This window comes from Phoxinus phoxinus, assembly GCF_949152265.1.
Source record: "Phoxinus phoxinus genome assembly, chromosome: 19".
Lineage (NCBI taxonomy): Eukaryota > Metazoa > Chordata > Actinopteri > Cypriniformes > Leuciscidae > Phoxinus > Phoxinus phoxinus.
In genome coordinates this window covers 22,072,320-22,094,066 of record NC_136894.1, presented here as the reverse complement: position 1 = coordinate 22,094,066, position 21,747 = coordinate 22,072,320, and the positions used below count along the sequence as shown (strand labels likewise).

At 37.6% G+C, this 21,747-nt stretch overlaps 1 protein-coding gene across 2 annotated transcripts in view; it reads right to left on the bottom strand.

Annotated features, from left to right (window-relative positions):
• The window catches only part of tshz1 (teashirt zinc finger homeobox 1), a 283,121-nt gene extending 261,374 nt beyond the window's left edge, over positions 1 to 21,747 (bottom strand). The window contains exons 1-3 of one of the 2 annotated variants that reach the window (XM_079590047.1): positions 21,293 to 21,747; positions 20,032 to 20,144; positions 4,212 to 4,288 (exon numbers count right to left, since the gene is read on the bottom strand). The gene's annotated coding sequence lies outside the window, so the exon portion shown is untranslated. The remainder of the gene's footprint in view (positions 1 to 4,211; positions 4,289 to 20,031; positions 20,145 to 21,292) is intronic. The other variant, XM_079590049.1, reaches the window with a different exon arrangement.

Below are 21,747 nucleotides of genomic sequence, written 5' to 3'. Positions count from 1 at the left end.
TCAGTCCCTGATGTGGACAGACAGCCACAGAAAAAGGCCCTGAAAACACCCCTAGCACACTGTCACTTCTCCCAGCCTCATGTGTTCAACTAGAGCGATATGACGCCTTCTGTCCCTCTGTCTGCTCTCCTTCTTTACTCGTTGTTTTCTCTTTTTCCTTTTCCCTTCACTCAGGCTTCTGGGGTCAACTAGTTCTGCTTTTGCTTCAGGTTTTATTGTATTGATCGAGCCGCCAGTGAACAATGACTGAAGTAAGTGGAGAGTGTAACTATGCTGGTCTAAAAGATGTTGCTTTAATGTTTAAAGTGTTGTCATTCAAAGACATTTGGGTCATTCTACAAAACGGATGCCATTTGAGACCCTCATTTGCATATGCAAATTTAACAAAGAATAGATTGTATCAGCTACTACTATGTGAAAATAGACATTTAAAAACCCCACATAAAAATAAATCTATATTTTATTGCTTTTTATTCTTGCTATATTAGCAAATGTGCCATATTTTCATAAATGACAAATATAAAACATAAATAAAACACTGAAAACATATACAGTATATGTATAACTAATTATTTAAGTGATTATATATATATATATATATACATAATGCTAAATTGTTACAACTATTACTAAATTAATTACAACAGTAATTTATCAAATATTATATAAATATTTATTTATTCATTCATTCATTTATTAAATATTTAGCTTTATGTTTCTATATAAATACTATTAAACAATAAAATCTTACTTTTCTAAAGCCCTAATTATATCCAAAATATTTTCAAATGAATTAATTTAGCCTCATGTGGCACAATGAATTTATTAACACTTTAGCAAAATCAGTCTGAAATAATACACATAAATGTACTTTAAAAACAATTTATCAATCTAGACAAGGCACCAGTTTCCCATAATGCGCCATTTGTGAGTGTGCTTTTGTGTTGTTATTTAATTTATTCTTTGACACAAGGGTTCAAGCACCAACTCATGTAAAACAACACAAAACAAAACATTTGGTTTCAACACATAGATGCTAGTTTTAAAACCCCACAGAGCAAAGAACAGGTGAATGCAGAAAAAAAATAAGCAAATTGTCACATTATATAAAGTGAGTGTAAAAATGTTGTGCAGGCTGCAACCAACAGAGATTCATCACTGACGGCATGAAAAAATACTCTCTTCAGCACATTTTAGGGCACGTGGCATAAAGTGTGTTAAAACAGAAAACTACGCTTGGAAATGCTTGAAAGCGTATTGGATCACTGGCTTCCATTATTACCGTGACTTGCAGAAGTGGCACAAGCAGCTGAAATAAGCTACTTCAATTCTTTCACAAACTCTCTCTCTCTTTCTTTAGCTTCAGAGATAATAACATTGTTGGAGACAGAAGGAGAAAACTAGGCTACAAAACTCTAAACGAAAGTGTAACAGCATTATCAAAGCACAATCCAACAAAAAAAATCTAAGCAAAAGGAGAGAGAAAAAAAACTGTCACGCGTCACGTGTAATCATTTTCAAACAGAACACAAAATTGTTCTCATCTTTTTCCCGAAGCACTGAATGAACGTCACCTAAAACGCAGCAAAAATCACGAAGTGCAAAATATAAAGGCCAATTATGAATAATTACGTCTTTTCATTTCCAACGTGATGAAATAAGTTGATTGCTTTTCAGACAGGTCTGGTCTAGCTCAAAAGAGACAGCACGTCTGCGGCCAGTTAGCATGGCGTACGACAGCGCCGGATCCCTCGCAGTGACGGAATCGGAGCTGTTGGCCATAAATCACGTTTACCGTCATATTGGGAGGAAATGACAATATGGCGGGGAAAACAACCATTTGGTGTGACCCACATTAGAAAGATCAAATAAAATTATGACTACCACTCTCGGCACAAGCATGTTACATACTGTCTGGCGGGCCAGTCACGCAAAAAGCTTTGCAAAAAATATCTTGCAATTGCAATACAAAGGTATAATATGATCAATTCAACCAACTTGGACTGTTTTATGGAGAAACATAGGATCTGGAAAGACCCTGACAATCAAAATGTACTCTACAGTTTGACATTTGCCACATTCTCATCCACCTGACAAAAGAAACCACAGTTTTTTTGTGCTGTCAGGTCAGCCATTATAGGGTATGACAAGGGCAACTGGTCCAGATTGGGCCGATTGGACCTCTGAGAATGTGTGTGGGTGTCTGGTTAAAGTCACAGCCATCTGGGAATAATCTCAGGTATGTGACACACTATGTTTGTGACACACAGTGAACCATTTTAATCACATGATAATGATAATGGATTTGATTAACAGAAGCCATTAGAAAATGTATAACATGTTAATTTATTTGCATAATCTGGTTATTATCCTGCATCTTATGTTATTAAATATGGGAATGTATTTCATAATAATGGCAGCAACAGGGACATAAAAAATTCAAAAAAGTACATTTGCATTTAAGTGCAATTGCATTTCATTGAGGTATTAGTCTCACGCAGTCATATTTTAGACTACGCAAAAAGCCTGATACCTTTTTGACCAACAATTCCTCATTTAGACAGAAAAACAAAGTGCTCATTATGTCTAATCAGTACCTTGTAAACACAAATTTATTTCCAGAACTGATTATAAAAAAATTGCACCTGTGTGCAATATCAAGGGTTGGGGTCCGTAAGAGGGTGCCAGAGGTAAAAATAAAATAAATAAAAAAGTTAGAAAAATAAATAAATATAAAAAGTAATAATAAATCAAATGTCACATGATCCTTCAGAAATCCCTCTAAAGTGTTGATTTGATGCTCAAGAAACATGTCTTATTATGATCAATGTTGAAAACAGTTGTGCTGCCTAATTTTGTAGAAACCATGATATATGATTCTTTGATAAATAGAACGTTCAAAATAACTAGAATGTTGAAATATAACTCTTTATAAAGGTTTTTTTTTTTTAAAGCAGACTGTGAAAAGTCAGTCAGTCAGTCAGTCAGTCATATTTATTTATAGAGCACATTTAAAAACAACAGCTGTTGGCCAAAGTGCTGTACAAAGTGTAAACAAGTATCCTAATGAGTAAACATAAAACCACAGATAAACAATGCACAATACAATGCAATACCACTACGCCAACTTATGACCATAAGTGGGTTTTAAGCAAAGATTTAAAATCAATGTATTTTGTGACAATGTATTTTCACAGACTGTGAAAAGTGTCTGTGAAAAGTGAAAATATTGGCTTTGGTAACTGAAATTTTAATAGTTTAAATAACAGTTATAAAATAATTAGCCAAACGCTGTTTCAAATATATATATATATATTGACCTCAAACTTAATAAACAACATGCCTTCATAATATTACACTTACTATTTGTAAATCAGCATTTAAAAAGTCTTAAAATATATGCTGACTTTATATTTCAAGAAGAGGGGCCTTCACAAGGGCATCGTCATATTTGAGGGACATACAGTAGGTATCAAAAAGCTTGAAAACCCCAGTCAAAAAGTCAGTGGATTGTGAGCAGCTATCCAGGTGTAGGCTAAATGTAATGCGTAATATTTTTAATGTCCCAAACTTTACTATAGAGGCACTACAGCTCTTAATTTTGGGCCACACAACTGCTGCTATAAAGTAAACACAACAGACAAACCAGATTTGAATCTGAGAGTTGAGATCATCCCTACAATTAATCAGGAGCACCGCAGCGTCGCTCAGTTCTCTGTGTTCTGTCTGTAAACACACTCACTTACGTTCTCACTTGAGGCATGTAGTGTGATGACATAAACACACACGGTAGTCGGCCCGCACCATCAAACAGCGGGGGGAAAGAGCCACAGGACGCAGAGCAAAAAAAACACAAAAAAACAGGTCAGGCACCCCTCTCACACTGGCAATCATAACAAGAGGCCCTCCACGGTCTCTCAGCATCTGTCTGTCTCCGGCCGCCTCCCCGCAAATGTAGACGTTACAACTAAACTACAGTTCCAATTCACCTGCCTGTTTGATGCTCCGCTCTCACACATGACAACACATTGATTTTACTTCTGCCGCCGCGCCGACGTCCGCCTGAAGAAATCCATTAGGCCGACACTTCTCGTTTCCCGTGACTGACAGGGTGACAGGCCAATGCTTTCCACCCGTGTACATTTGACGGACAGCTCGACACTTAAACAAGCCCTCAAGTTGCTATAATAGTTTAAAACACTTTCAATTACCTGAGTCAAACAAATTCAGCCGGCCATGCGCTTGGCTGCATCTCTGCAGGCTCACCGGTCCCGGAGCCATTCAGAACCTGAGTGAAGAGATATAAAGGGTTGAGCGGGGCCGTACCCACCAGCAGAAGCTATATTTACCGCATGAAAATACATATCATATCCTTTGAAATGTTGTTTTACATTTTTATAAACTTTACAGTGCCGAACATTCGTCTTGCACTGCTTATTGTGAGGAGTTTATTGATTTAGGATTGTTGTTGTAACCGTATTATTCTTTAAAACAATCCAACCATCATACTTTAATGCAAAACGGGCTGCTTTTGCAGTCTAGGCCGGAGCGAGAGAGAGAGAGAGAATTGCTTACATTACACCAAAGCAGTGCGAAAATTAAGGTCAGAGACATAAACAGCTCATAATAGTAATGCCACCAAATAATGATGTGCTGCATAATTTAGCCAACAACAAACGATTCCTCTCAAGGAGGCACTTCATATTTTTCTGTTTTCTGTCATTTCATTTCTAAACAAAACTGTGAATGTCCTTAATGACCAAGGTCATCTCCCTGTAGGAATACCGGAGACAGGTTTTTAAGCTGGGTTGCTGGGCTTTCCTGTGTATTTTTATCCTGGCAGAAACTGGTGAAAACGCAGCCTTGTCATAATCATTTAGCCAACAGCTAGCATACTAATAAAACCCTGCGAGGAAATGAATTAAAATAAGTACTTGATTAAGGGGACGTGCGTAGCTGAGGGTTTTTATATTTGGATGCGCAAATATTCATGGTTGTGATGGCCGTCCTCTATTTCTTTGACAAAAAGGGTCACCGTCGACTGTCTTGAAGTTGCGTATTTGTACTTTTTTAGACATACTCTCAGAAATAGATTTAAATAGAAAAAAAAGGTAAAGGAAACCAACTAGCGACGTAATGGAATGTGAATCATTTCTTCAAAAACTTTTTGAGGAACTGCACTCGCAGACTAATACAAAACAAAACAAACCCAGTTTTTCTTGAACAAAACCATTAGTTCATGCCGTCTACACAATTATACGGGAAATATATTTGCGCTGGACGTAAACAAACTGAATTACGTATTTTCCAAAAAATATCAAACTAAACTGAAAATGTTCCCTGTGCGACTTGCAGACTCTCTCTCTCTCTCTCTCTCTCTCTCTCTCTGAACATCTACATCCCTTCATTTAAAAAGAAAAAAGAAAAAAAAGAGCGATAGCTTGAGGGAAATGAAGCAGTGAATGTTATAGTGTGCTATGGGCCCTGATGGCCTCAGTAAATGACATGGGCTGCTCAGTGGTGTGTGTTCTCCTCTCCCATCCCTGATGTAATGACCCGTCCACACTAATGCCTCCACAGGGCACTATGAGTACCTCCATCCCCCACCTGCACCTCTATAACTACCCCCCACCTACTGTGTGCAGGAGCGGCTCCCGCCGTCTCTACCGCTGGATGATTTCATTATGAGCAACTTTGAAATTCAGTGCTGAGTGTTTCTCCATAAATTCAAATTATCCCCATTGAAATTATTTGGGGAAAGTTACACTTCTGAATGCAAATATTCCGTTTTATGTTCTCCTTGTCCTCAGGTAAGTGGCATACTGATTTATATACTGTTTCCCGAGAAAAAAAACACAAGTAACAAGAATGTACAAGTTAGATCGGTGACAAAAAGTGTACTGCTGCTGTATTTGATCTCATTTTGGTCTGTTAATGTAATATATGCGAATGTTGATGTACGATAAGAACAACATGAACTTTTAAGAAACGCAGCAGTCTTGTTTTTCTGGCCTCTTATTAATATTCATTAACTTTTATTTATACTTCGTAGCCTAACTGTTTACAACCTAAGCACACAAAATAGGTATGGGGATCAAAAACCAAATCAGAATCAGATGCCAGTGTAACATTGGCACATATTTTCCCTCACTTTTAAGAGTTTGTCCACCAATAGCTGTCAGCCTGTTCGCCCAGAAATATTAGACGCCAATTATCTAAACAGTGATGTCACACTCTCTTTCATCCTTGACGTTTTCAAGCCGAGGAAAAAGGAATATATGAGTGCAGGGGATGTGAAAGAGGGCCAAGGGCTGTAAAAACCAGGGGAAAACATCTTCCAGAGTCCATGTTTCTCACACTCTTTCCCTTCAACTTGCGTGGTACCGTGGCGTAACACTGCACAGATATACAATTATCATTACATTTCATTATATCATTGTGAACATTTTGAAATTTGAGGAGGAAGAGCAATGGCAGGTATAGAGAAATATACCAGATACACTTTCACACATAAGCTGCTTCTTCACTCATACACACAAACACACACTTTGGCTAAATGACAACTGTAGGCCTTTTTATTTATATAGGCCTATATATCTGAAGCCAATAAGAAATATTATAAAAATTACAATTAACACCCCTTCTCTTTTACTATGTGCCTATATATAATATTGCTGAAAAAAATATATTCCTGTTCAGTGAGTCTATAACTGTGTGGTGGATTGAGAAAAGTATTCTTAAGACTGATTAACTTGTCTTTTTGAATGATTCGTTAAAAGAACCGGCTCATTCAAGTCATTTGTTAGGGAATCAGACCTCAGTGGTTGTGCTGTATGTTTTTCATTTGCTGAAAAGAACCAGCTCATAAAAAAGTAATTTGTTCATGAGTCGGACAAGAATGGACACATTAAACAGTATGTTGTTTATGCATACAGTACAGCCCATGAAGACAATTCAGTAGAAAGACGTTTCTTGCTAACATGATTTAGGTGAGGGAAACAGTGCTATAAACATGAACCCCATTCCTAGAACAAAACTTTTCACACCTTTTAAATGAAATAATAATAAAAAGTGTCCTGTTTAAATATTTCACAATATTATTGTTGTTACAGTATCTTCAATCAAATAAATGCATTCAAATATAATACATGCAAATAAAAGCTAAAAAACAACATTACAAATATGTTGAACATTATAACATTATAAATATATAATATTTTTTGTGTAATATATATATATATATATATATATATATATATATATATATATATATTACACACACACACACACACTCACAAACACACAACAAGGGAGCTGAAGTTGGTGATATTTTGTTGTGCCGCACGGGTTTAATTTGTTTTATTAATTTTGAATTAATAAGGTTTGCTTGTGATATTGTCGGGAAAAAAATAGTCAAAATGAGACTAATGCACAAAGCACTTTTAATAATTACAGCTCCAGTGATAAACAGAGAAGTACTTTAACAAGATTCATTGGTCTCTGTGAAAGCACCAATTGTCATCAGTATGCACAGTGATAGTGTCATTCTCTTCTCGGCTTGGTCAATATTGCGGGCGCCACACGCACACACACGCGGGGCAAGGTAGAGTAATGTGACTCGCTCACTCCAGGACCGTGTGGGTCACATCCTACAACAACATTGATTTTCCTGATGAGGATCTCGTCTCTGTTTAACCCGACCATGTCAACTTGCCCCTGAACATATCCACACCACCACTGCCATTGATTCCTGCTCTCTGACTCCTCAGCATTTAGGAGTTACATTTTTGTTTGGGTGGGCCTTTTACATTTGGACGTCTCTCGTGTGCTGGCTTCAAGCGCGTCACCGCTGGCCAAATCACTCGTCTGGGACTGTCGGATGAATTTCCAAATTCATCTCTCGAGAGATTTTAATACATTTCCCTGCTTGTTAAATCACACATATTATTTATGCTTTGAGCCAAGTGTGTGTTTGGAAAATGAAAATCAAATTAACTAATGTAAATTCTCATATCACACATCAATCAATGAGCATTTGCTCTTGAGAGGATTTATTATTCGACAAAATTAAATACGTTTTATGTGGTGTGATGACATGGAAAAATGTAAAATGTACAAAACTGAAAGATTGCATTAAGAAAACTATCCCTGCAGAATCACAGCCGGCCGTCCCCTCGAGTCCAGATTTGTGACAGAATCCAGATAAAAACTGCACCCTCTGCTGTTGTGTATATTGCAACTTCACTCTATTCTCCAACAATAAATATGAAGATTAAAGATGCAATAACAGACACGGTTTTAGAACATCTCTATATCACAGGTTGTTTTTTTATTAGTATTGTTATTTATTTATTTATTTTTTCTGTCAATAATGGATTGTTTTATGAAACATTGTAAGGTCGGTCGTGTGACTTCAATGTGACCTTGCTTTATTCTACCGTGACAACACAGGACACCAGATGAAAAATAAAAGGAACAATTATAAATTCCTTCCCCTAAATCTGTCTCTGGATTAAGAGATGAATGAGGAGGAATAATTATGCTTTAATTATTCACATTTCTCCAAGGCATTTTTCAGACATCCTAAAGCACAAGCTCTTCCATACAAAAGCATATCGATGCTGATAACATTCTTCTTAGAATCTAAAAAATCACATCAGATTGACCAAGTTTGATTTAAATAAATAAAATTAAAAAATAATAAATAGTGTCCGCACAATCCTTCTCCCTTTCCCTCTCTTCAGTTCTCGTTCACTATACCTCGACCATTTTTTACAGCCCCAGACATTCCCCTTAAATACTACCATATGCAAATCGTGCGCATGCAATTTGCATATTTAAGTATTTAACTCCGCATATTTATTGGATTTGGAAGCCTGGCTGATCATTGATTTATCCGCCGCTGGCAATCATATTTCCATATTTGTACGATTTTAATGACGGTGATAATTCAAGGATGCACAGAGTATATGTTTTGAACGATATGTTTAATTATGTCCTCAAAGCATCATCACTTTGGCTGGCTGATGACGAAGAAGGGAGAACTGAAGCAAAGAGGGAGAAGTTATCAGAAATACGGATCCCTGAAAAACAGCCGTTCCCGTCGCCCGCCTCAACTCCATCGAGAGGAAAGACAGCAGATAGAAAAGGCGAGATGGCTGTAATTGCTCTGCGGCCACAAGCTCCTAATCACGAAAAATTAAGGTCAAAAACGGAAATAATTTATAGCAATAAAGCTTTGAGATGAAAGAACATAGGGAGAGATGGAGAGAGAAGCGGAGATAGAAAGCCTGCTAACCTTTGTACATAAACATGTGATTAAGTGTGACACTCCTTCACGACAAATTCAATCACGCTTTGAGAGAGAGGCAGAACCTGGCCCTCTCCTCTCCAACGGGGAAACTTTCTCTGCCACATCCCTTTATACAAGGTGTCACTATTTATAGGTTCCCCAACGGGAGGAGACGTTCGAAAACACACGGACACGTACACACGCACACACACCCACAATGACATTGACTAGCGTTCGGCCAGTTGGCTACATCAAGCGACGGAGAAATGTGCCATATTGAATAGACTCTCTGAAGAGATCACCGTGTCATTTTGTCATTAACCATACAAGAAGCTAATTCATTTGATTATTTTATCACGCACAAATGTTCTTACAGCTACAGAACAAAAGAATAAATCATGTGATATTTACTCTTCATCAAAGTTTTCAATCACTTTGTCAAAATATGTTTCACATTTCGCAATTCCCTGGTTGTAATATTAAATAATATTTGGCAATTTAATGTATCTGATACATGTAATAAAATGCAATTAGATGTATGCTAATTTTAGAAACGTATGCATAATTAATGTTATCTACACAAAATGTCATTCATTGGCTAGGTGTTCGCTCATTACACTAATTCATTTTAATAGATCCGCACAGTGGGTGGGGCAAGAATCAGTCATAGTCCTTATAATGTCACTGTGGCCAATTCACACCACAGATTTTACATTTCATTAAAACTCACACCCCAATCAAAACTGAATATTTTTGAATATTTTGTCTAATAAAAGGGAATAATTACACTGAACAAAACTGAATAGAATATTAACAAATAATGACGTATTCCTTAAAAACATAGCATTAATATACTAGTACTAATATGGAAAATAAATAAAGTCTATATTATAAAATGTAAAAACAGAAGAGATTTTTTTTACTAAATTTAACTACAATAGTCCCAGAATTTTTCTCTCTCTCATTTTTACATAATAATCAAATTTTAAGTATGTTTTCCAGGGCAGTTTATTCTCTGCCCCTGCCATCTGTAGAGTTATCAGACCTGATGTTTACTTGCTTCTATTCTTCCCCAACACATAATGATTTGAATAGGCCCTTGTGTGTTTCTTATCAGATCTGTCTATGTCTGTGTGAGTGTGTGTGTGTGTGTGTGTGTGTGTGTGTGTGTGTGTGTGTGTGTGTGTGTGTGTGTGTGTGTGTGTGTGTGTGTGTGTGTGTGTGTGTGTGTGTGTGTGTGTGTGTGTGTGTGTGTGTGTGTGTGTGTGTGTGTGTTGGGATGCTATCAAATGCCTCCTCAGGGTAAGATAATAGCAGATCTTTGATAATGAAGACCAGATATAGTATTAAAAAAATCAAGAAATTGAGACCTGATCAGAATTAATTTTCACGATTATTTAACAAGCACAAAAAATAGAACATTTTATTTACGAAGTATGGAAATGTAAAAAAAAAGTGATATGATTTCCCGAGATTAAAAAGCTATTTTAACTCTTTCGTTCCATTTTATAATACACAAAAACCACTGTTTCAATCCATAATCTCATCCAGTTTATGGATTTTACTATGTATTTCTATTTTAACTATTTTAGAATCTGTAATAAACAACAGTGTGTGTCTCCATTCGGTGCTTTCCACAACAATCACACAAGTGCACTGCAGAAAAACAGATGTTACAACGCCAGATAGCGACCAAATGTCAGTCTATTTCAAGATCACCTGAACAGTATTTACAAAAGAAAAAGAACACCTGGTAAAAAGTGGCCAAGATTCAAACTTCACACATCACACACAGACACACCTCACAGATCTTACACCCTCATTATCATCAGTGCTTGTTAATTGCAGCGGTGCTGCTCTCGCAGTGTAAGTCTTCTTTTAATTAAGGTGCTCTATAAGGGGAGTTCCTATTACATGTGCTTTGTCCTTGCCGTAATTGCCCTCCCGACACCCCATTCTCCACTGCCTTTCTTTTTTTTTCTCCTCTCACTTTAACGTACAAGCTCCCTGGACATAGTGCCACGGGCCCCCCCCAGGGACCTCACCATCGTCTAGCCTCTGTGTGGCCCAAAGGATCCAACGCGAAAACACCCCTGTGTGACTCTATAGTGTGTGTAAATGATTTCTCCCGAGCACTGCACCATAAACACTTCAATTAATATGAGGGAAAAAAATAAATGAAGTTGGTCAAACATCCTTTTTTATTTTTTTCTGAACCATCAGGGTGAAATTCTTGCTCTGACATTCAAATCAAATTAGTGTACTTTGACGATGACGCCATACACTGTTAAATCCATTCAAAGATCCAGCTCTTCCTTTTGCATGGAAAAGAAAGCTAACGCCATCTACTGCCCAAAAGCATCCAAACAAGCCCACAGCAGCAACATCTCTATCCAAGCCGGCCTTAATTGGGAAATAATTGCGAATTTTAAAGGGGACAATTTCATCTCCTTGCCTTATCATTTATTTCAGTTTCTTGTTCTGCCCTGACACACAGAAAGAAAGGGGGAAAACTTCAATTAGCTGCATTCTTGAAAGATGTTCTTCGCCTTAATGTTTCGAGCAAAGAACTTAAATTCATGTAAATAACGAGTCTCAATTAAAAAAAGGGAAGACAAGCCTTGGCCAATTATCCCGGCCTGCGGAGTCTCTTGGGTTGAGAGAGCAGTGGAACTCTACTGGCTGAGTGCTACACATTAGCTCATTGGCTTTTGAACACACAATAAGCAGAAAGCCCTCAAGTCATTAGTAGGGAGCTCTCCATTTCCCTCTAAAGCCTTCTTCGCTGTTACTCTAAATGTGGCGGGCAGCATTTGAAACCGAACACACAGAGGATTGTGGCAATTAAATGTTTCTTTAAAAAAAATTATGAATAAAAGGACTTAGAATTTCTTTTCAGTACTGGGTGGCCTAATGAGGAATAGAAAATATGTAGTATAGTTAAGTCAGTCATTGTATTAACAAGTTGATTGATAATTGAAAATATAGGCTATATAAGATAAATGTATACACATTATTAAATACATTATTATTAGAAGTAATAATAATAATGTATTAAATCAATTAAAAAATGTATTTAATAAATACACTTTGAAAATTGTTCCGTGGTGTTCTATATAGAAGGTTATTTATGCCTTGCATAAATGTCTGCACAAATGCACACGTGTATGAGCCGTTAAACTCACAAAATTTTATAAAAATTAAAAAAATTATTAAAACAAAATGTATTAATTAAAACTAAATCCATAAAATGATCCCATGATAAAACCTAAAAATATGAAGGTTCTAAATAGAACTTTTCCTTGGAATATGTCCTGGAACAAAAACAACAGGCAGAATTTATGGCTACATATTCGATGTGTGTGTTTAACAAAACTCCATAGAAATAAATGCATAAAGCTGAAAGTATATTTATAAATGTATATTTAAAAATGCAGTCTATTTATTGTGGTGGTGCGCATGCAACTTTTGTAAATGCAATGAGAGATATCGTCATGTATTAGAAGTCAAGTGTATGTGTATAAATGGATAAAATAACGGTATGTCAGCTTCAGCTGCTAACATGCCATGTTCTTATTGTTTGTAATCAAATCAAAGTCTTGCATGGTTACCAGAAGAAGAGCAGAGTTAACGTTGTGGCAGTGTTATAAAATCTGCATGTTTCTGAGTTCATATTCACAGCAATACCCACTCTTTCCATTTTTCTTTTTCCATTCTCCTCTGCCGTACCCATTTCTTCTGCGTTTTATCTTTTACGCTGTTTATCTTGTGAATTCCCTCACATATTTCCTCCTCACCTCCTTGCATCTTTCTATCTCTATTCCCTGGTAGCCTCCGAAGTGAATGCACAAATTACATCCCTCCACCTTTTTACTCTGCACTAAATCTTTCCTTTTTTCCACTTTGCTGAGCTTGAATATTTCATTCCCCCCATCAAATATGCATCCCATTAATTAAGTGAAATTACTCCCGACTGCCAAATATTCGCTGCCGATGACTGTCAACACAAGATGCACGGCTTTGAACTTCTAATGACACGGCCTCACTTTCAGCTGAGTTACAGCCTTCAGAAAAGCGTCCGCGGGCACGCGATCAACGCCCTTCCTTGATGCCAAAGCCTGGAATTAAGTACCGGTTTCTTTTTCCTCCGGCTTTTCAACAAGCCTCACAATGGATGACACACGCGCACTTGACAAGCAAGAACTTCCATTTTAATTATATACCTTTTCCTCATCTTTTAATTGCTGTTGTTAATCAGTCATTAACTTCTCCCGCCCCCCTCCCGAGCCCGAATCCTAAATCTCCCGCGCAACGTCTCAATAAATTCCCGCGCGCCCCTCCCCGCGCCAGCTCTAACGTGTAATTTCATTTATTTTTAAAACTGTCATTTTTCCAAACAGAGGTATTTGTTATTTGTTTCAAAGGGCTTGACAGTAAGGGGATTTTAATCATAACTTGCATTAAATTATCAGTCTCCGGATCTGTCATGAGGATAAATTCAAGACGACGTTAAAGACGCCGCTATTGAGTAATTGTGTTCTGGGCAACACTAATATTACCACTGACTGATTCCAAACAATGGTGATTGAGCTATAGGGCTATTTGCCTTTCACCCTCCCTCGATAATTCCAACCTGTCCGAAAAGCCAAAGGACTCGATATGAGTACAGATACAGGGGTGACAATGGGCCTATTTGTCTCTCCTCCCTCTGAAAAGAAACAGATGTTTCTGGAGGAACTGACTTCTGGATTAACATGAGCCAAAGCGGTACTTTAAACGGGGTGGGAGTGGCGCGCTGATATGATATGACAGACAGGGCCGAGATGGCTTGACAACAGCAGGAAGGGCTCCGAAAAAGATCTTAGTACGCCACGCTGGGGCGATTGAAGACCCCTGCGACAAAGCAACAAATTAACTTTTAATGACTGTGGCAACTTGAAAAATCATAATAGAAACATAACAGAAACCCCGTGGCATATTTACACAGACACCGACCTGTAAAATTGATATATTTTTCAAAATCACGGCACTTCTTAATATTGTTATTCAACCCATACGCATCACAGAATAGTGCTAACCAATAATTACAATCTATGAGCTGGCGGCATGGCCATGACAACAGTACTTAAGTCTTGTTAATATAGGGTGTCTGTTCTGGCCCTTGTGGCAGATTGTGTGAAGTAACTTCCTCCTATGTTGTGAAAGAATATGAATAATGAGCTACTAATAATTAGCGTCGTCAGGAAACCTAAACTAAAACTGATTATTAGTTTAGGCATCATATACGGATTATCTGTGCTCAGGTTGCGAAAGATCGAGTATTTCCCTTTTTAAAAGTCATCGCAAACTTCGGTGTAATTTAAATCATTTTAAGTTACGCAATTTTTGACGTTTTGTCACCGGCTGCTTCCCAACTGAAGAATCGGGTTGTCGGGTCCAGGGTGTGAGCGGGGAGGGCCGAGAAAGCCCTGAGAAACAGATACGTGGCGTCTAGACAAATTATAACCTCATCTGTTTTGCCTAATGAATTATGCAAAAAGGGGACCTGGCTTGGGCTTGGCTAAAAGTAAATATTTAATATTCATCCTCGCAGTCTGAAATTACAAAACACTTTGCATGGCTAAATGTTTCTCCACCCCGGCGAAATTGCCCATTTTGGCCAATTTAGTTCATGCGTCTGAAGACGTTGATTTGAATATATCGAGCTTTTAAAGCCGACCCGCTTTGGTGAGACTCTTTTTGTTGTACAGTAACCACAAATAAATGGCTTTCACAATTAGAGGTTTAAATAATGCAATGGCTCATGTTCAGTCCTAAGCAGGATTCCAATGAGCTTTCTAATGCATGTAATGATTAAGTGTAATTCAAATACCAACTGTGTTGTTCAAAATCTGACAGGCAATAATTTGCTCTATTATATTGTGCCATTTAATTGCCTGCTACCGACAACCTCTGACGTGCCATGAAGCAATGATTTACAATTACTCCAGCAGTAAAGATCAGGGGATGACAATATAATCATCTACACAGAGATCCCTTCTCATCTGCCACAACTAGTGAGGCAAGTAAAAATAGTTTGGAGCTTGTAGTTTTAACTCCACTCTATTTGAGGATTAGAAGATATTACAGCTGCGGAGGACGTTTAACAATAGCAGTTGTGTTAAGAGCTGGCTGCGGCGGGATGAGGCGAGTCAAGATGTCGGTTTGCTGTCAGGGACAGGCCTCACACGCTAACGGAGGGACATTATTGTTGGGGGTAAAGCGTTACTGATGTCGGAGTTTAATCTAAATGAGGAAACGCCAAGTGGAAGATCAAGCAACAGACTCTGTTTCCCCATCCATCCTCTTATGAACTCCGTAAGACTTTATTACCATATAAATGATAAAGGATAACGTACGAAAAAAAGTATGCAATAATTGCGCTTCCCTATGTTGCAGTCTGATGTAAATGTTTCTAAAAGACAAAATAAGCAAATCGAAGGCCTCCAACAAAGTTAAGTATCCTGCCCTAATTTGAGTGTGGAATTATGGAAAACAAGTTTACTCCATATTAAACCAATGTTTCACAGCATTTAAGGAGCTGATACATAATTTAGCGCTTACAAAAACGAGCACAGCATGTTGGGGAGGGGGGGGGGGGGGGGGGGGTCCTTAGAGGGAAGGCAAGGCTGCTGAGTGCACTGCCTGTTTAAAAATGATGGAGGAGAACAGGGGATTCTCATTAAGTGGCTTCACTCCACCCCGAGCAGCAGACACTAGAGAGAATGCAGACAAAATCACAGGCTCGTGTTTCCCCATTAAATATGAAGGATTGTGCAATATGTGCAGGCAGGCAGTTTGCCGGGGTCAGCCGTCGCACTCTTTCTGCTGTTTCTGCAGGTCATGTCATGATGACCGACTTTACCCCGTGTTCAATCAGTTCCTTGTGTTTTAGAAGATGGGGCAGGAAAATAATAACACGAGGCAGGGGGACTTTTAATGAGGACAAATTAGACTTGGGCAGCAAAGAGCTGCGAGGGACGAGAAGTTTCATTACATGACCTACATGGAGAGGACGTTTTTCAAACTCATTGACAGGAAGATCGGCCTTGATTTCAACTTCACTTCCTGTCGAAACTGAGAGAAAGTACTAATGAAAAGTGTTTCAGCCACTTGACGATGTCATTCAGTGGGCACAAAACTTTTGGACACTTAAAATGTGTTCATTTCATTCCATCTAGTCCATCACATTTACACATTTTCTTCTCAACAAGTGTCCATCACATTTACTATGGACATGTTCCACAAAAACAACCAGAAAAATTATTAAATGTTTTGCTTGGAAAGCAAGGCAAATGTTTTTGTTTTGGTTGTATACCTTCTTATATAATGCCAAAACAATTATACCTTTTTAAATGGTAACTTTGTCTTTAACTTTAAAACTGTCTCAGTATCTTTATGTCCTTTCAATAAAAGTCAATGGGGTCCAAAACAACACTGGACCCTCATTGTGTGGACACTGAGACATTTTTCAAATATAATCTTTTTGTGTTTTACAGAAGAAAGTAAGTCATGCTTCTGGTCAAAGCTAAAGCTAAACATACACATACAACATCATCCGTGCTTTGACAAATCACAGATCCGAAATCAGTCGCCCACCTCATAACCGCAGTGAACCGAAAGCTGAAACCGATCCCAAAGCGGGTCGTCGGAGTGCAGCTCCGCGATCGCTCACCGGCACTACTTGACATGGCTTTTACTTTGATCTCCCCTGTCTCCAATTCATTGGCTGCCGACTTCACTGACTCCAATCTGACCCAGATAAAGACTCTGACCTTTCCGACCAACTCCATTACATGCAGCTGTACTGGGTACAAGCTCTTAAACGACTGCGGTTTAAATGTGGCCATTACTGGAGCCGGTGTCTGCAAAGATTTCATTGTCACAGCCCGGCAAAGGGAAGATGGCCACACAAAATGACTCTTGACCTTCATTTACATTCGTTAATCAAATGTCACACAGAGTCTGCGTTTTATCAGCGAGTCCGTGTCTATCTCCAGAGATGATTTGTGTTTTCAAACAGGTAAATAGAAGGGTCTGCTACCGCGACGTGTGCGAGGAAATGGCTAAAGGATAATTGTGGAGAAAATTCAGCGGTGTTTGCCGCTTTGGGCTGATTCTGAGAACAAGATGCAGGTGAGATGAGATTTATTCAGATCATTAAGAGAAAAGGGAGATTGAATCTAATTATAGTCCACACAGCTGAAATGAGAATCTGCAAAACAAGTCTCGGATAAAGTGACCAGTGCCATTTTGTCATATATAAATAACACAGAAGCTCACCAACGGATTCGTTCCAATAGAATAAGCATGTCGTGAACAGCACAGCTAATGACCTGAGTGGTACATTTTGCATTCTAATTCATTCAGCACCTAATTGTGAGTGGACACCACAGATAGCCGCCCTCTCTCTCCTCATCTCTCTCCAGACTGCAGAGAAGCCCTGCTCAGAAAGGTCAAAATGGCCGACATTAATCAGATGGCCATATCCACAACCCCTCCCCGCCATCGTTACTGTGCTAATCACTCTGGGTTTGGTTGCAGAGAGGTTTACTCCTAATTATTGTCATTAATAAATCAGACGAGTCAGGCTGTCGGGATGAAAGAGAGGCCGTCCCTGCTTGCCATCCATCAGAGAGGCAGAGTGCAGGAGAGTCCAGTCATTAAGAAGCCTTTGAGACACACGGCCGCATTGGGGACTCAGCAGCTCAGACAATAATACGCCTAACTTTTTCATCAACCTGTGGCTTCTGCAACCAACCAGGAGACGAGGATCCCGGAAAATCATCAGTCACGTACAAAGTAGCGAGTTAAAAAATAAAAGAACGAATGTTGCAGAAAGCAGGGCGCTGTGGGATTTTGCGAAAGCAACTGTCTATGTACATTACATAGAGACATCCAAAAGTCTGAGAACTAGTGCTGGGCAAAGATTAATCGCGATTAATCGCATGCATAATAAACGTTTGTGTTTACATAATATATGTGTGTGTACTGTGTATGATTATTTTGTATATATAAATACACAGACATGCATGAATATATTTAAGAAAAATGTGTTTTATATATATATATATATATATATATATATATATATATATATATATATATACAGTGTATAAGCAAATATTTCTTAAATATATACATGCATATGTGTGTATTTATATATACAAAATAATTATACACAGTACACAGACATATATATTATGTAAACACAAACTTTTATTTTGGATGCGATTAATCGCGATTAATCTTTGCCCAGCACTACTGAGAACACATTGAAAAACAATTCTTAGGAAAGAAGTAAAGTTCTGGTATTTTGAAACTGTTTAAACACAAATTAAACACAATTTTTCAATTTTAATGCAACAAAAAATCAAGCTGGAAAGTATATGAACTTTCAAATACAAATTAAATATATGTATTTTGTATTTAAAAAAAGAATGCACAATAAAAGCATTTTTTTACTAGTGGTCTCAGACATTTGGACACCATTGAACTGATACCAAATTTGTGATCTATGTGATCTTGTGATCAGTACGTTTTAATAATTTATCAATGTCGAGAATGTCAAAATTTATTAATAATAATGTCAAATAATGTTATTTACTCTATATATAATATGCAAACTTCACAGTGGATACCAATTAATAAAATAAAAAATGACCATACACACAAATTACCGTGCAAAAGTTAGCAGGTTTTTAAAGAAATACTTTTTTTCAGAAAGAACGCATTACGTTAATCAGTAAATTGATTGGCAGTAAAGACATTTATTTATATTGTGACAAAACATATAGGCTATTTCAAATAAATGCTGTTTTTTTGTTGTACCGGCTTCCACAAAAATAGTCAAATCGGCATATTAGAATGATTTCTGAAGGATCATGTGACTGAAAAAAAGACTGGAGTAACTGTTTTGTTGTTGTTTTAAATTAGGATCAGGATGCAAATTATGATTATGTAGGCTAGATATGCATTCTATTCACAGATGCCATCTAAATTCATCACATTCTAGTGCCGTAACCTCTGAACAGAAATATTAACTCAACAACCAGCAACCATCAGTGTGCTTGTTTCCAAAACACATGCAGACACACACGCTCACTCGGTTACCATGCGCGTTGAGGACACCAGCTAAAACGTGCCGTATATCTGTGTACGTGTGTGTGTGTGTGTGTGTGTGTGCTTCCCATGCCGCAGGGAGAGAGAGATGGAGAGAGACGTGGCATCGCGCTGCCATCACATCTCATCAAATTAAGGAAGTCCATTCCACTTAAACGAGTTCTGTGAATCTAAAATCGACCATTAATGCAGTGTCATGTTAAATTAATACTGTCATCTAAATTACTGGTATGAATCTTTCACATTTGAAATGAGACCAAGAATGACTTATTCATTCTCTGCTATCTCCTCTGATGTCATCCCCATTAAACATAACCAGGCGAGCTGTCTTGGCCTAATTGTATTAGAGTGTTAAGGGAGTGTTAGGCTGTTCAGAAATCATCATTTAGTATGCTGATCAACGGCTTTAGAGAACTGAATAATATCTGAAATGAGTCGCGCAACGAGGCACGCTGCAACTGACAACGCATGAGAGAGAGACATCAAGGAAATGCGAATGCCGGACAGTTACGTCCACAAACATTTTATACAGTGAAAAGAAGTAGCTCAAGAGTGTGGAGATTGACTTAAGTGCCTACCATGTGTTGTGCCAATCTGACATCAACATGAAAGGAGGTGCGACCCAGACACGTGCCCTGGCATCTCTCCAGCAGCAAGACAAGTCCTTATAAGCTGGAAATGTTTGACTTCCCTGAAAGGAAAAGGGCAAACACTGCTGAAAACTTTTAAAAATTCAGTTTTTTTTATTATTAATGTGTAAGAGAGACAAGCTAATGTAATCTGGTAATGAGCCAGACCTCATAAAACTAGTGGAGCTCAACTTCCTCCTTCAGTTTTATGGAGGCTGGCTGCAGGTGAGACTGATCCTGATTTACTGTCTATTCTGTTCAGCACATCTCATGTTAGACAGACAAAAACACGGTGAAGCGTGTGTCTATACGTTTGAAGTTTGAAATTAGCAATGTAGGCTAATCATAATGACCAACATGAACAATAATGTGATACATAAACATGTGCATAGATTGTGCAAAATTCACAATTAAGGAACTGGCTCCCTTGCAACTCATGACAGGAAGTTGAACTAAAATCTGATTTAGAATATCAGGAAGAGTAAATTACTGAATTGCATTTTAAAGAAATCCGAGATAGTAAAGCATTCTGGGAAATGAAGTGTTTATAGCCACCCTGGTCCAAAAAGCTTAATTTAGTAACGTTAACACTTTATTTTAAGGTTTCTTAGTTACTCAAATAAGTACTGAGTAATATTAATTAAGTACATACTTGCTATAGAGTTCCGGTAAGGGTTTAGTTTGGTTAGGCTAACTTACTTGTAATTATAATTTACTGTTAAGTAGCCTAACTTACATGGAGTAATGTGTAACCATTTATTATATTTAAGAATGGCCCAGGGATGGCCCAAGCCGGTGGCATTTCAAACATATCTACCGGTAAGTTATCTATCTAAATCTATCCATCTATCTCTAACGTTATATATATAACGTTATATATCGACTCAAAATCTTAAGGTCTAACGTTATTTAAACTTTTTTGCGAGCCTAAATTCAGTGTTTGTTTAGGCAATACATATACATACAGTTATAAGTGATTCTTTGATTTTCACTTCATTTTAATTCGACTTCCGTAACATTAACGTTAACGTTACACAGTCAGAATCAAATTCGAACTGTAATTCTGCTTCCTAAATTCAAATTTAAGAATTTTATTGTAATTTAAAAGGCATTCACAGTTCAATTTTGAATAGACTAACGTTACAACTGAATTCATAGAATATTTGTCATGTTTAAATGTCATATCTTGAAGAGCAATATGTCTTCTTACCTCAAAGGTGTTCTCACGTGGGCTAACGGCTCTGACCAGGCTGGAGCATACCGTGACGTCAGCAGAAATCACTCAAAAGTTTGGAACAACCTCAAAGCCAAAGATTTTCCCAGTTGAGTTAACCATATTTTAATCCATAATACTCTAGACCCTACAGTTATTGAAAAAAGGCTACTATAAACGGTTACAGCCCTACTAAAATGCAAGTGTGATATCTTGATATTCACCACAACTGTCATAAACAAAAGATTTTAAAAAATTACTTGAAAAGCTTCTTGCCCGTTTTGATATAAAGTTAATTTCGATATTCATTCATTGCAGTTTTGCAGTATTAAAAATGTGTTATTTTGGAAGAATCTGTTACCATGCCGTTTAATTTAAAAAAAGAATACGACGGTTTAAGAAGTGCTTCAAAAAATTTAATGCACGCAAATCACGTGTCCTGGTTGCAATCT